Here is a 14,585-nt window from a genome sequence, read left to right as displayed (position 1 = left end):
CTCCTTAAACATTGTTATTTTGAAATAATAAGGCACATGTAAGCTTTTCTAAGGGGGAAGAGGTTTCAGTACAGGCAGGAGTACAGAAATAATAGTTTAACTGCTGTTTTTATATTTGATTTCCTGAACGTGACTTTTTTTCTATTTTTGTAAATATGCATGATCCCAAAAGTTCCTCAGTAAGATAATGGAGAGTGGTTTGCTAGCTGTCATGCCGAGGGAAACCAGTAGTGCAGTGCTAAAAGCTGCTACTGCCAGCCGTGGTAACACATTGATAAAAGTGCCACAATCTGCGCTCTATTATGCTTTAAAATAACTCAAATAACCAAAGTAAAGCATGATAATAGTTAAAACTTTATTATAGTAATAATGTCAAAAGTAATAATTATGGGGTTATTTGTTTAAAACTGCAATGCCGTAACAAAAAGCTGTGAACACTGGAAAAAAAAAAAAGACAAAACAAGCCCCCTAAACTTTTTTTTTTTTTTTAAATGCAGATAGATGAGGAGCCTGAATTTCACAGTGGTCTAACACTGCTTTTTCACTGGAGAAACTGCATTTATTTCAAAAGAGCTATTTCAGATTTACACCACTATAAGTTACATCAGAATCAGGAGTGCTTTGCCTGCTAATGCTGGAGATGGGCCCAAACCATAATCTTGAAGTTTAACACACAGATTATAAAATACTACTTCCAATCTCTGCACCCCTTGTCAAAATTTATTTATTTATTTTTTTGTTGTTACAGGACAGCTATAATCAGGAAAACCCAGACACTAGGCTGGAGCCATCCTATGGCCAGACCTTTGTAAAATGTGTAATTATACATGGCCAGAGAGCAGGACACCGAGACTTACTTGTGACTCTCTAGCTACCAGGTAATAAAATGAATGACCAGCATCAGAAGGTACTGCATAGAATGACCCGACTGTACACCACTCAGAAGGTTTTCAAAGAAGTTTTAATAGTCCAAACTTTGAGTACTATTTCTATGCCAGGGTGAAGCAGTCAGTAAAACTGTTGGGTTTGTTCAAACAAGGAGAAAATTCTAGCATGAAGAAGCTGTTGCCAAGCAAAACCAGTCTACCTACCCTGCTTGTGCTGCCTCTCAGTTTTACCACCTACTATTCAAAAGTTATGAACAGAGCTTTCAAAGGAGGATAACAGCAATACCCATGACATATATTGAACTAAAAGAGCTTTTTAGAAGGTCATAGTAGAACAATGACAAACCCTGTAAAATATGGACACTACCCCACTGTGAAGGGGAACTTACCAGCAGTGCTGCCTAGTGGTCAGGCCAGAGTGTAGCACGATGTTTTCCTCTCAGACATTCCCCTTTCTCACTATAGATCTACTGTGTGGGGGTCCGTCCTTTTAGCAATGCAGCCCTCTGGCTGGGTTACACATTCAAGCCCACCCCTTTAGGGGTACACAGAGTACAATGAGATGGAAGTCTGTAGAACTCAGCAAAGGGTTTCCCCCTGGAGTCAGGGTCTGGACTCTTGCAGCTTCAGGATCTTCCCCAGCTTGGGTCCCCACAGAAGGATAGACTTCTGTCATTGTTCCCAGTTTAGGGATTGGAAATGGAACCCAGGCCCACCCTTTCCACCTTTTCCAATCACTTCTTACCCGTGTCCCCTCTCTCTGTAGGGTAAAATAAAGAGCCAAACACAAAATTAAAGTTTCTAACCTTCAAAAGTCACCAGTCCCTCCTCTGCAGGCTTGGACAGGTCAGCATTTCCAAGTCTCAGGCAACAAGAGCTCCTGGGACACTCCTTCACAAGAGCTCAGGTCTGCTCCCTTCCACCACCTGCCTCCCTCTAAGCTGCTCTGCTTCCCTTTTAAGCTCATGCCCTGCTGCACCTGCAAAGCCTGCACAAGCAGGAGGCAGGCTACCTGGGCCCAGAATTGCTCCTTAACCCCTCCTTCTTCAGTGTGGGGTTTGTATACCCTATCACACCCCCTAAACAGCAGCAGGGTTTATAGAACCATAGCACTAGAGATGCATCCCCAAAACACGATAGAATAAATCCGTCATAAAATAGTGTAGGTACTTTCAGAGCCATTAATGTATAATGCACATCTGTACCACAAATCCTGCTACACATTTATACAAATTTCAGAACAAAAGGGTACTGTACAAGGTATACTACACACATTCATACACAAATTTTTGGAAAAAAATATCAAATTGACTACTTTAGAGCCATTAAGATATATGCGTGTATTTATGCAATGGAGATACTAATACAGAGATCTTTTACAAAGTATAGAGCTCTTAGATTGTTAGCTTTTAACATGGCCATTAAATGGTTAATAGAGGGAAACAAATTAGGGAACAGTTACTGAACACACAGAATTTGATTTTTTCAAAAATTACCAGTGTAGCTGTTTCACTTTAGCATATATCCGAGGACTCTAGAATATGTCATGAATTATTATGATCTGTGACTATATCACTGGGAGGGAAAAAAAGAGGTATATATACTAAACCCAAGGCAAATTCTGTTGTGTCATCTTTTAAACCTTTAAAAGGCAGTGTCCAAAGCACTGAAGAAGCTACCTGAAGTAAAATGCCACGGCAGTTGAGGCTAGTACCATTGTACCTGATGAAGCACCATCATGATAATCCAACCTCAAGATATATTGTCCCAGGGATGGATACAAATAACCACTGTTCCAATTCTGTTCTGACTTTTTCACTTCTAAAACATAGACTGCTAATTGCTCTTGTAAAAAAGCTAGTTAAGCAACTTGAAGAGGTGTTTGTAAATGTAAAGAGCATAAATTAAATTAGTATTAAAGAGCTAAAATAAGGATGCCCTGGAGCATGAGTGTGAAGAATGGGAATTTAGCAGTAGTGAACTGGAGGAAAATTGAAGACTTATTCAGTTTACAGCTGAATAAGCCTGGAGTGCTGTAAAGCAGCCCTAAATCATCACATTATCTGTCAGCAGTTTGAATATTACAGTACCATGGGCTTCTGAATAATTGGACAGCAGAAGAATTCTGTTAACTGGTTGCCTAACAGCAACAGTTCAAGTTACATGAAGAATGAAGCAGACACTGTGAAGCTCAAGAAGGGGAACCTTCAAAAGGAATTACTACAGCTAAGCCACACAAAGCATGAAAAGAATGAAGAACGAATTTTCACCTTACGTCCCTTTCACAACAAATCCCATTTTGACTTCTTGGGGTTTTTTTTCAAATTTTACTAAAAGATTTCCCATTTTAAAGCAGATATTGTCAGAATGAAAGCAGTATTAATAAAGTCATTTCCCATGCAAAGAGCCCCATAGGTTACTAAAAGAGAATTTTTAACATGCAGTTTACTTTTCCCCTAGATTTTTTATTTTTTGTTGTTTGTTTGTTTCATCCAGCCTGGAAGGTGAAACGACGCTGAGTTGCTATGGGGATGTGCGGGTGGACATATGGGAATATGGGCTGTGCCAGGGTCCTGGGATTGCTGTTTTGTTTATTTTTATGTTGATGTTTGCTTGCTTGTTTTTAAAGCTGCTAGTTGCACTTCATACAAGTAGCAGCAGAGGGCGCCTGAGTTCCAACCACCAGACACTTCATGACTCTCCCTGTAGAGGAGCCAGCCTGGATCAGAGCTGTATGACTCTGAAAGGTGTACTAAAAAATCCAGTGCCTGGGCAGGGAGAGGCGAGAATGATTCCCAATCCTTGCAAGCAGCATGCGATAACAGGAGGTTGAGGAGGAAAACCTGGAGGAGATATGCAGGGGAAATCCTGCTGCTCCAGCTTTTGGCTTCACTAGGAAATAGAAAAAACTCCTGCTCCCTGAGGTAAGTGAGGTCCTCCTCGTCTCCTCGAAATCTGCAGTGTTGTGGTGGAGGTGACTGGGCGAGGAGAGGTGTGGGTGTGTTGATGAAGGATGTGACTGGAGAAATGGGTGAAAGTGAAGCGGTGGCTAGTTGAGTGGAACGTGTCACCATGGCCAACAACTTTACTCTTCTGGCACAATGGAACTCTCTGAAACAAGTGTAACGTCGGTATGGGAGGCAGAATTTTCTTGAGGGCCAGTCCCAGACTGTGGAATGAACTACCCCTGGAAATAAGGACCCTCACAAAACATGATCATCTTCCACTCCAAGTGCACATTTCCTTGACTTTACCAAAATGAATAAAAAGCAGAAGATATATTTTAAACATTAAGCCCTAAAACCTTGCCAAAACAAGGCATCCCACTGCACATGCTTCTTTCCCAGGAGAGAAGATGAGAGAACAAACAAGACCTGACCAATGTTAGTCACATTGCTTAATGCATGACAGCAAGGCGCTCAGATACTACAGAGATAAGTGTGGTATAAGAACCTGAATAGACTACAGTGTGTGGTGTTCGCTGGGTGAGTGGTGGGTTTAGTAGGGTAACTAGGAGATGACTGTCTGGGATATGTGATGATGTGCACATGGTTTACAGGTGGGAAGGTGTGGTGTATGTGGCACTGACTGGGAGCGAACGGTGGTATTTTTGGTTATGTCAATTAATTGGGATTGACTAGGTGAGTTAATGAATGGTGAGGGGCACAGGTGGATGTTTAAGGGGTTGACAGACAGTGAATTAAATGTCTGAGTGTTCTGCTTAGGGGAGAATAGGGATTTACCCAGCTGTGTTCTACACCATTTTCTTTAGTGACTGGAAGAGTAAGGAACTACCTCCCTGGAATATGCTGGTGTGGTCATCTGCCTGGAGTGCTGCCCCTGCCTCAATCTTAACATGTGCAAATGTAACCCACACACCTTCTGGGTTTGGTGTTGTGTCCCATCTAGTGGCATCAAGACCACTTAGTGAGAGAGATAAAATGAGTCTGCTCTACACCCTTAGCTAACAGTCAGTTGGCTTTTAGCTCATGCAGTAGAGGCTTATGCACTAAGTTCTAGAGGTCTCCGGTTCGATCCCGCCCAACAATGACTGGAGTCTGTCAGCATTACATAACTAGCAAGATAAATCAGGATACAAAAAATAAGAGGGGGATTAAATTATTGAGGATAGATAATTATGTTTAAATATAAGAATGTAAAACCTACTGGTTGAAGATGACAAAATCATGGTGATGGGAACAGGGAACCATGGAGATGAAAAACTGCAGTGGGAAAGCGAGGAAATGGTGAAGGGAAGAGAGGTTTCAAAAATTGTCCCAGTCTCTGACACTCCTGAGCATGGTCCTGCGCTGGTTGGTCAGTTTCATTTTCTGGTTCTCAAACATAGAGAGTTATTGTGTCTTCAACAGAATGAAGTTTAAAGCCTTCCCCCCAAACACATGCACACTTTTGTGTTTGTTTCATGATAACCTTTTTGCTCAGTTTAGGTTTTGTAAAGCTTCAGTATTTTTTTAACACAAAAAATTAAATTTGGGACAGTTCATTCTGTCCATTTTAAAAAATAAAACAGGAATATTTATGAAAGAATGGGAAGTTTGGTGAATGAAATGGATTCATTTTTCACACCACAAAAATGTTCAGTAAAATTAGATATTTATGCTTAATCATGAAAATATGTTCCATCTCTAATCTTTCATAATGTACCACTGACTGGGCACAGGTACAAACTATTTCACTTTAAGCAAGTAAAGGTGGCCTGCCCCATCCCTTGAAGTCCATCCCACCTCCCCCCCCCCCGAAATAAAGTAAGCATCATAACAATGATGTCTACACTGTGCAACTTGCATTATGTCAACCTTTTTATTAGAAACCCAAAGGGGTTTTCTCACTTGGTTGTAAAATTTCTCTCTGGGTTGTGCCTGCTAAAGTGGCTTTTAACTTAAGAACATAAGAATGGGCATACTGGGTCAGACCAAAGGTCCATCCAGCCCAGTATCCTGTCTACTGACAGTGGCCAATGCCAGGTGCCCCAGAGGGAGTGAACCTAACAGGTAATGATCTAGTGATCTCTCTCCTGCCATCCATCTTCACCCTCTGACAAACAGAGGCGAGGGAACAATTCCTTACCCATCCTGGCTAATAGCCATTAATGTACTTAACCTCCATGAATGTATCCAGTTCTCTTTTAAACCCTGTTATAGTCCTAGCCTTCACAACCTCCTCAGGCAAGGAGTTCCACGGGTTGACTATGTGCTGAATGAAGAAGAACTTCCTTTTATTTGTTTAAAACCTGCTGCCCATTAATTTCATTTGGTGGCCCCTAGTTCTTATATTACGGGAACAAGTAAATAACTTTTCCTTATTCACTTTCTCCACATCACTCATGATTTTATATACCTCTATCATATCCCCCCCCTTAGTCTCCTCTTTTCCAAGCTGAAAAGTCCTAGCCTCTTTAATCTCTCCTCATATGAGACCCGTTCCCAACCCCTAATCATTTTAGTTGCCCTTTTCTGAAGCTTTTCTAATGCCAGTACATCTTTTTTGAGATGAGGGGACCACATCTGTATGCAGTATTCAAACTGTGGGTGGACTATGGATTTATATAAAATATTCTCCATCTTATTCTCTATCCCTTTTTTAATGATTCCTAACATCCTGTTTGCTTTTTTGACTGCTGCTGCACACTGCATGGACATCTTCAGGGAACTATCCACGATGACTCCAAGAGCTTTCTCCTGATTAGCTGTAGCTAAATTAGCCCCCATCATATTGTCTGTATTGTTGGGATTTTTTTTTTCCAATGTGCATTACTTTAAATTTCATTTGCCATTTTGTTGCCCAATCACTTAGTTTTGTGAGATCTTTCTGAAGTTCTTCACAGTCTGCTTTGGTCTTAACTATCTTGAGCAGTTTAGTATCATCTGCAAACTTTGCCACCTCACTGTTTACCCCTTTCTCCAGATCATTTATGAATAAGCTGAATAGGATTTGTCCTTGAACTGACCCTTGGTCACCACTAGTTACCCCTCTCCATTCTGAAAATTTACTATTTATTCCTACCCTTTGTTCCCTGTCTTTTAACCAGTTCTCAATCCATGAAAGGATCTTCCCTCTTATCCCATGACAACTTAATTTACATAAGAGCCTTTGGTGAGGGACCTTGTCAAAGGCTTTCTGGAAATCTAAGTACACTATGTCCACTGGATCCCCCTTGTCCAAAAGTTTGGTGACCCCCTCAAAGAACTCTAATAGATTAGTAAGACATGGTCTCCCTTTACAGAAACCATGTTGACTTTTGCGCAACAATTTATGTTCTTCTATGCGTCTGACAATTTTATTCTTTACTATTGTTTCGACTAATTTGCCCAGTACTGACATTAGACTTCCCGGTCTGTAATTGTCAGGATCACCTCTAGATCCCTTCTTAAATATTGGCATTACATTAGCTATCTTCCAGTCATTGGGTACAGTAGCTGATTTAAAGGACAGGTTACAAACTAGTTAACAGTTCCTCAATTTCACATTTGAGTTCTTTCAGAACTCTTGGGTGAATGCCATCTGGTCCTGGTGACTTATTTCTGTTAAGTTGCTCAATTTCTAAACCTCCTCTAGAGACACTTCAATCTATGACAATTCCTCAGATTTGTCACCTACAAAAGACGGCTCAGGTTTGGGAATCTCCCTAACATCCTCAGCCATGAAGACTGAAGCAAAGAATTCATTTAGTTTCTCCACAATGACTTTATCATCTTTAAGTGCTCCTTTTGTATCTCGATCTTCTGTGTTTGTGTGTTTGGTGGTGTTGTTTTAAATAATAATGGGCTGTTAGGTGTACTCAGTTTTGAAGTTCCTTTCATTTGGGTCACACTCTTAACATTGTTTATAGAAAACAATACATATTTAGTAGACAGAAATGTGGCTATGGCATAGATTGCACACTCAGGTGAACAGCTGGTTCAGTTAATTTAGAAAGATTAATGTTTTCCAGAAAAAATTGAATCACTTACTAAGTACACTGTCCAAAAGGGTTCTAGTTTGGTTACAATACCATGTGGTACATTCCCTCACATTTTGTCATATTACTTCTTCACATATCCCCCTTAACTCACAGCACTGCATAACATTACAGAAATCAACAAAGCAAAATTATTTAATTCTCATGGCTTTTAGATCTAGTATATTGCTAGTTTAGATATCTGAAGACAAATTATGGTACCCTTACTCATGTTGAGTAATACTTACTCAAGTAGTCCCATTGATTTCAATCAGAAGAACTACTGAAGACAAGTAAGGATATCACAATCCAGCTATTGAAATGCTGATTAATTTTACAGTGGAACATGGAAGTAGATAATGGATGTAAATAAGTAAGCTTCTAGCATCCTTACTGGTATAAAAAAATAAGATAAAAAAGTAATTGTTGACTTCCTATTAACTGAAATAAACTTCAGGAATAACAATATGAAGATGCCTCTGTGATGGGTTGGACCCCACTTCCAGGGTCCCACTTGATGTACTGGGGTTGCACTGAGTCTGCCTGCTCCAGCCAGCCTTTCCCTTTCACTCTTTTGTTGAGCCAGGCTCTCTGGCCTCCTCCAGTGCACACACATAGGTAGGAACACACCGAGCTATAGAACCACACAGAGTCTGTAATCAGCTCTGCATGGGAAGACTCAGGCCATGGTAAGTTGACCTACTCTACACAACTCCAGCTACGTTATTCAGGTAGCTGAAGTCGACGTACCTTAGGTCAAGTTACCGCGGGGTCTACACCATGAGGGGGTCGACGGGAGAAAATCTCCCGTTGACTTACCTTACTCTTCTTGTCTTTACTTAGACCCGTTAAATTGACCACAGGTGGATCGATCTCAGAGCATCGATCCTGGCTGTAGTGTAGACCTGTCCTCAGCTAGGAAATTGCCCAGCACTCAAGTGCACACCCCCTGTGGAGAGTAAACCCAGAATTGTATTGTCTTGTACTGCATGGAAATCTATACAGCATAAGCTCATGAACTCTGCCCCCTCCCTCAATGTGGAGGAAGATATGCACAGCTTTTTGCCCCTCCCCACTCCCAGTTATGAATTACACAAACTGGTTTTAGAATAAACAAAAACAAGTTTATTAACTACAAAGGATAGATTTTAAGTGATAAGGGATAGCAAACAGATCAAAGCAAATTACTGAGTAAATAAAACAAAAAACAACAACAACTACTAAGTTCAATACACTAAATTAACTGGTTAATAGTAGCAAATTCTCACCCTAAATGTTGTTTTATGCAAGTTGCAGAGTTTCGTGAAAGTAAACTGCACAGTTTGCACCTTAAATCTGCAGGTATTCCTTTCACAGGCTAGACCTTTCTTTCCTGGGCTCAGCCCCCCCGGCTTAGTTCCTTTGTTTCTTCAGATGTTTTCAGCACTCTTCCTTCTTGGGCCAAGAGGTAGTGGAGAAGAGCCCTGATTATCACTTCCCTGCCTTAAATAGGATTTACATATGGCAGGAATCCTTTGTCTCTCAGGGGGAGCCCCCTCACCCCACCTAGTGGAAAAATACCAGAAGTCCAAGATGGAATCCAGTACCAGGTGACATGATCACATGACCCTGCAGTGTCAAAGCAGCATCCCAGGAAGCTTCTAGGGAAGGTAGGAGATTAGCATCTTCAAAGTTCCATTGTCCTCCCTAATTGCCCATTGACTAACCAGTCAGACTGATTGCATTTTGTCTAGTGAGCATTCCCCAGGTGCAAACACTTTAGTAATTGATAGTCCATATTCCTAACTTCAGCTACAGAACTGATACATACAAAGAGATAATCATAACTTTGCCAATGATATTGACCCATCTTGCACAGAACATATTAGTTATGCCATATTCACATCATAAGGATAGCTCTTTGAAGAATATGGGACATAGCGTCACAGACTCCAACTAGGTAGTGATATCAAATCAGAATTTTACTATAAATAATTTACTTCTGTAGTTACCATACTGTCAGTTAATCTTTCTGGTTTAAAGCTGTCTGAAAAGTTCTTACCTTTCCATATCTATATTGTACACTGACAATCTTATATTCAGTTGTCAAAATATTTAAAATGTCCAAGCCCCCATCTTTTTCTCTTTCCAATTTGCACTCCCTCAGTAATTGTTGGTCCACATTTTTTCCTCATGACTTAGAGATACAAGACCAGATTAAGGCTTGTTATGTCTTGACATAGGGAACCAAGACAACAAAAAAGAGAATGGTACTGACTAACAACATTTCATTGTTCTTTGGATTAACACTAAACCCAAGGAACAGGAATTTATTCTCCAGTATCTAAGACTGAAAGTAACCTTCCTTAGTCTAGCCATAACCCTGACAGAGCTACCATCCTTTTTTATTCCCTGAGAACTAATTTAGATTCTGTAGCTCAAAGTCCTCAACAGCATTAATACATCATGCTTTCAGTATTCTAATACACTCTGACTTCTCTGCACAGTGGTTCTCAGAACAGAGGTATTAGAAAGATATATCATATTAGCAGTGTGCTTATCAAAGGGTCTTTATATTAAGGAACCTGAATATCTTAGGAGTCAAGGATCCAAAGTGAATTGAATTCTAGCTTCTCCTCAAAGACAAACCATTTCTTAGAATGCAAACTTCAAAGTGGCAATGTAACCACACATGGGTTTTGTTCACTTTAAGTCAAATTAAACAGAAGCTGCCTCACACATCTCTCATAAAAAAAAGTTATACTGCAGGAGGCAGGCGTATCAGTTTACAACTGGTTGTGCAAGGAGCGTAGTGCCATTAACTCACATGGATTTCAAGGGCCACTCAGGAACTTGCAAAATTGAGGCCAGGCTGCATGTTAATCTGCTGAAGATCTTTCTGGTTCCATACACCTATGACACTTGTACAGAAAAAACGCAAGACACACACTACTGGAATGAAAAGAAGAAATAACTGGAAAGCAGGTTCTTTTGTCAGTATAGCTGGTCTCTGAATTGAGCTGTTTTAGAATTAATCCATCTTGTGTGTAAATTAAAAGAGCATAACTTTAATTGGCAGCCAATTCATGGCCTTCCATTAGATAGCTATCTGCATTATGAATTGTAATGAGGGTTTGCTTTCAGGCATCTTTTGGATGCTGGTGGCACCTTATCTAAAAAGCTATGGCAGGTAAAATAAAAGTTGCACATAAAATGCTTTATATTTAAGGAGAGGAACACTTTCTCATAATTGTTGGTTAGTCACAGTTTTCAACTGCTTAAAAGCTTCACTTACAATCATGAAGAATAGTGGATTTTTTTATTGACTCCCCCCTCCCGCCCCACAATAGCAGTGAAGCTGTTTATCAGTATAAGAAAGAACACTATTTTTTCTTGCTTTTGCCATTTCCCCTTGTATACACTTACAGTATGATTGCTGTGTCCATTCATCAATTCCAAAGAGCTAAAGCACAAAAACAACAAAAACCCTTTGTAAGAATCAAAAACAAGAATTTTGTTCAGGCATGAAATTCAATGCACAAGTAATCAGATTTATGAAGAATTCAAGAATATATTACTCTAAGTAGAAGTATGTTCCTTTGGAGAGATTTAGGCCTGGTCTACACTGCAAAATGCAAGGCAGCTTACAGTGGCCTAGTTGTGGAAGCGTCTTCACTTAAACTTTGCGCTCGCCAACATAAATGCCCCACTACACTGACTTAACACCACCACCTCCTCAAGTGGTATCGCCTCCCTCTGCATCCCATAGAGGACTCTATATTGGGATCTCCCTATACCCCACCTCAACATGCCATGTGGTATCTGGGGTCAATGCACTACCCTGACCATTCTACCCAGGGAGACATTAAAGAAAAGAACAGCTTCATATACACTGACCTGTGAAAGACATGGTTGGTGTATGTACACCTGAAATAACTTCTCTTTCCCCTTCGTAAGTTCTGATCCCTTGTTTTATTCAGTTCTAAATATGGGGTTTTTTAATTTTCCTAGTTCATGTTACAGAATAAAATTCTGGTTTTTTGGAACATAATTCATCTTTGTTAGTTCACAACATATGGTGGCTGGTGATAAGCAGGTCTGACAGCAATCGATTTCTTGTTTCTGCACTGTGTCACAGAACCCATAACATCATTCACAAACAATATCAAGAGGTGCATTGACAATGTTAGATTCTTACATTGTACAGCAATGACTGCAAGATTCATTCCAGGCCGCAAAAGAGAGAGGCCCGGTGGAGCATACTACAGCAACTCATACCACTCTAGCTCACTATAGTTGTATAGCTCTGGTGTTCAGCTCTTGTATCTGGCCACTCAAATTCAGCCGCCTACCTCTACACCTCCACCTTAGCAGAAAATTTTCTCCCTTTGTTTCACAGATATTATGCAGGACACAGCAGTTAGCTAGAGCCTTTGGGATTTTTTCCTCACTGAGATCCAATCTCATAAATAAATAATGCCAGTGATCCTTCAAATGACCAAAGGCACATTCACTTTGAGAAAAATGTTCATCCACAGGTATTATGGGCTTTTTGGTCTTTTAATCATTTTCCTATGTAAGTCCATTGAAGAGGGCATTGGATGGGATATAGCACATGTTGTGATAACAATGTGTAGGAACCATTGGTCTTGAAAGATTGTTGTGGAAGGTGTTGATCATTGTAGCAGTAGAGATATGGCTGCAGGTTTTGTATTTGTTGTTCTGGCAGCGTTTGATGCCACTTTGATTTGGTATGTCCTAGTCTGTGGGCAGCTTGCTTCTGATGATGAGCTTGGAGAGGTTGGGGGCAGAAGTGGTGGTTCAGGGAAGATTTCTTTCAGGAAGGGGTCCCCCTTGAGTATGGATTGTAATTGTTTGATGATACCCTATATGAGTGCCCATGTGGAGTGGTACCAGTGGCTGTGACAGTCCATACCTTGAGGGTATACCCTATAACCCCGTAACCCCCATATTATTCATTATACATTAACTGTGATATTGGATATAAAGCATGCCATGTAAGGTATCATGGGAAAGGTTATGATCTGCAGAAGCCATTGTTCCATCTAAATGTGTGTACCATTAACGCATATAAAATTATAAGAATTGTGTTTTATGGTTTTCACTCAAATACGCTGTGGGTTTGGGAAGTACCCAGATACTAGCTCTCCAGAGACAATAACAAGGGAAGAGGTAACCAATCCTCAGGTGGGTGCTGAACAGACATCACCAGCCATTGTCCAGCAGAGTTACAATTCAATGACTCACTCACAGGAGATACACTGGGGGTATAGCTTCACCTTGTGACTCAACAATGCCCATGAGACATGCCTGGACTAGTGTTCTCCAAGCACATGGACTAAGAGTATAAAACAGAACACAGTGGCCCCGTGCTTGGTCTTACCTCCTCCCCCATCTATGCTGCAAGCAGCAAGGACACTCAGAAGACTGAAGACTCCAACAGAGGAGACTGGCCTAGGTTTCAAAAGTGAAACTTGTGTACTATGAACTGCACTATCCAGTGGGGTGAGAAAAACTGCTTAATCTAGACATTGCCCAGTCTGACAGGGCTGAGAGTTTAGACTGTGTGCTTATATTTTGGTAACCACTCTGACTTTTTGTCTATCACTTATAATCACTCAAAATCTCTTTTGTAATGAATAAGCTTGTTTTTACTGTTTATCTTTACCAGTGAGTTTGCCTGAAGTGTTTGGTAAATCTGCTCAGGTTTACAAAGGCTGGTCGTGTATATCCACTTTCCATTGATGACGTGATGAATCAAATAAACTTGCAATGGTCAAGAAAAGGTCGTGAACCATGCAAGATGGTACATTCCTGAGGTAGAAGGCTGGGAGCTGGGGTGATTTGGCTGGTGCCTTTCTCTGTGTGATTCATGAGTGGCTTTGAGAGCATTCGTGCACTCTAGCTGGGTGTGGGGCTCCACATGCGGTTGTGCTGAGTGACGACACCACCTGGAGGGGTTTTCTGCTTGTCACTAGCAAGCATTGCGAGAGACAGCCTATGCTGGAAAGATAAGGGGGCACAGTGGTCCCACAGTCCCAGGTTGCACCCCAGGGATCCCATCACAGTGGTAGTTCGGGGTGTACAGTCAGAGGGGTTTTATTTCTGTATTGAACCAGAGTCTCTTTGGGTATTTGAGTGGCCCATTCTATGATGCGATCATCAACCAAGGACACCCCACAAGAGGAGTAGAAGGTGCTTTTGAGGGTCTTACGGTGAATATCCCAGACTTTCTCCTTGGAACATATTCTGGTATCTGAGTGCCTGGCAGTAGATAAACAGATTTCTTGATGTGTCTGGGATGGTTATTGGATCTATGAATATAGGTAGGGTGATCTATGGGTTCCTTGTATATAGTTGTTCATTGGGTTCCATTGTTGAAGCTGACTCTGGTGTCCAGGAAGTTGATTTTAGTGTAGGCTGGGGGGAGGGGAGGTTCCAGAGAGTGTTTAATGCATGGGTGGTGGTTATGGTCACCATAAGTCCGGATTTTCCTGGACTTGACCTCATTTTCGGTTCACCCATCTCCATCCAGGCAGATTTTTAAAATATCAGCAACTGTGGGGGATTTTTCTCCTCCCATGAGGGGGCTGACAGTTGGAGTTGCAGCCTCCACATCAAATACCACTTTCTTTCCTCCCTCCCACCCCCCAACCTTCCTCCTCTCTGGCCCTGTCTTATTTTAGGGAACCTGAAATATGGTAAACCCAATGGCAGTTGTTGAAGTTGTGGTAGAAATC

At 41.1% G+C, this 14,585-nt stretch overlaps 1 protein-coding gene across 4 annotated transcripts in view; it reads right to left on the bottom strand.

The window, feature by feature from the left end:
• GALNTL6 (polypeptide N-acetylgalactosaminyltransferase like 6) overlaps positions 1 to 14,585 on the bottom strand; it is a 901,649-nt gene that overhangs the window by 725,151 nt on the left and 161,913 nt on the right. The window lies entirely within an intron of this gene.

Source organism: Chelonia mydas, chromosome 4 (assembly GCF_015237465.2).
Source record: "Chelonia mydas isolate rCheMyd1 chromosome 4, rCheMyd1.pri.v2, whole genome shotgun sequence".
Classification (NCBI taxonomy): Eukaryota; Metazoa; Chordata; order Testudines; family Cheloniidae; genus Chelonia; species Chelonia mydas.
The sequence above is the reverse complement of the archived record's forward strand: the minus strand, read 5'-3'. Positions and strand labels throughout refer to the sequence as shown.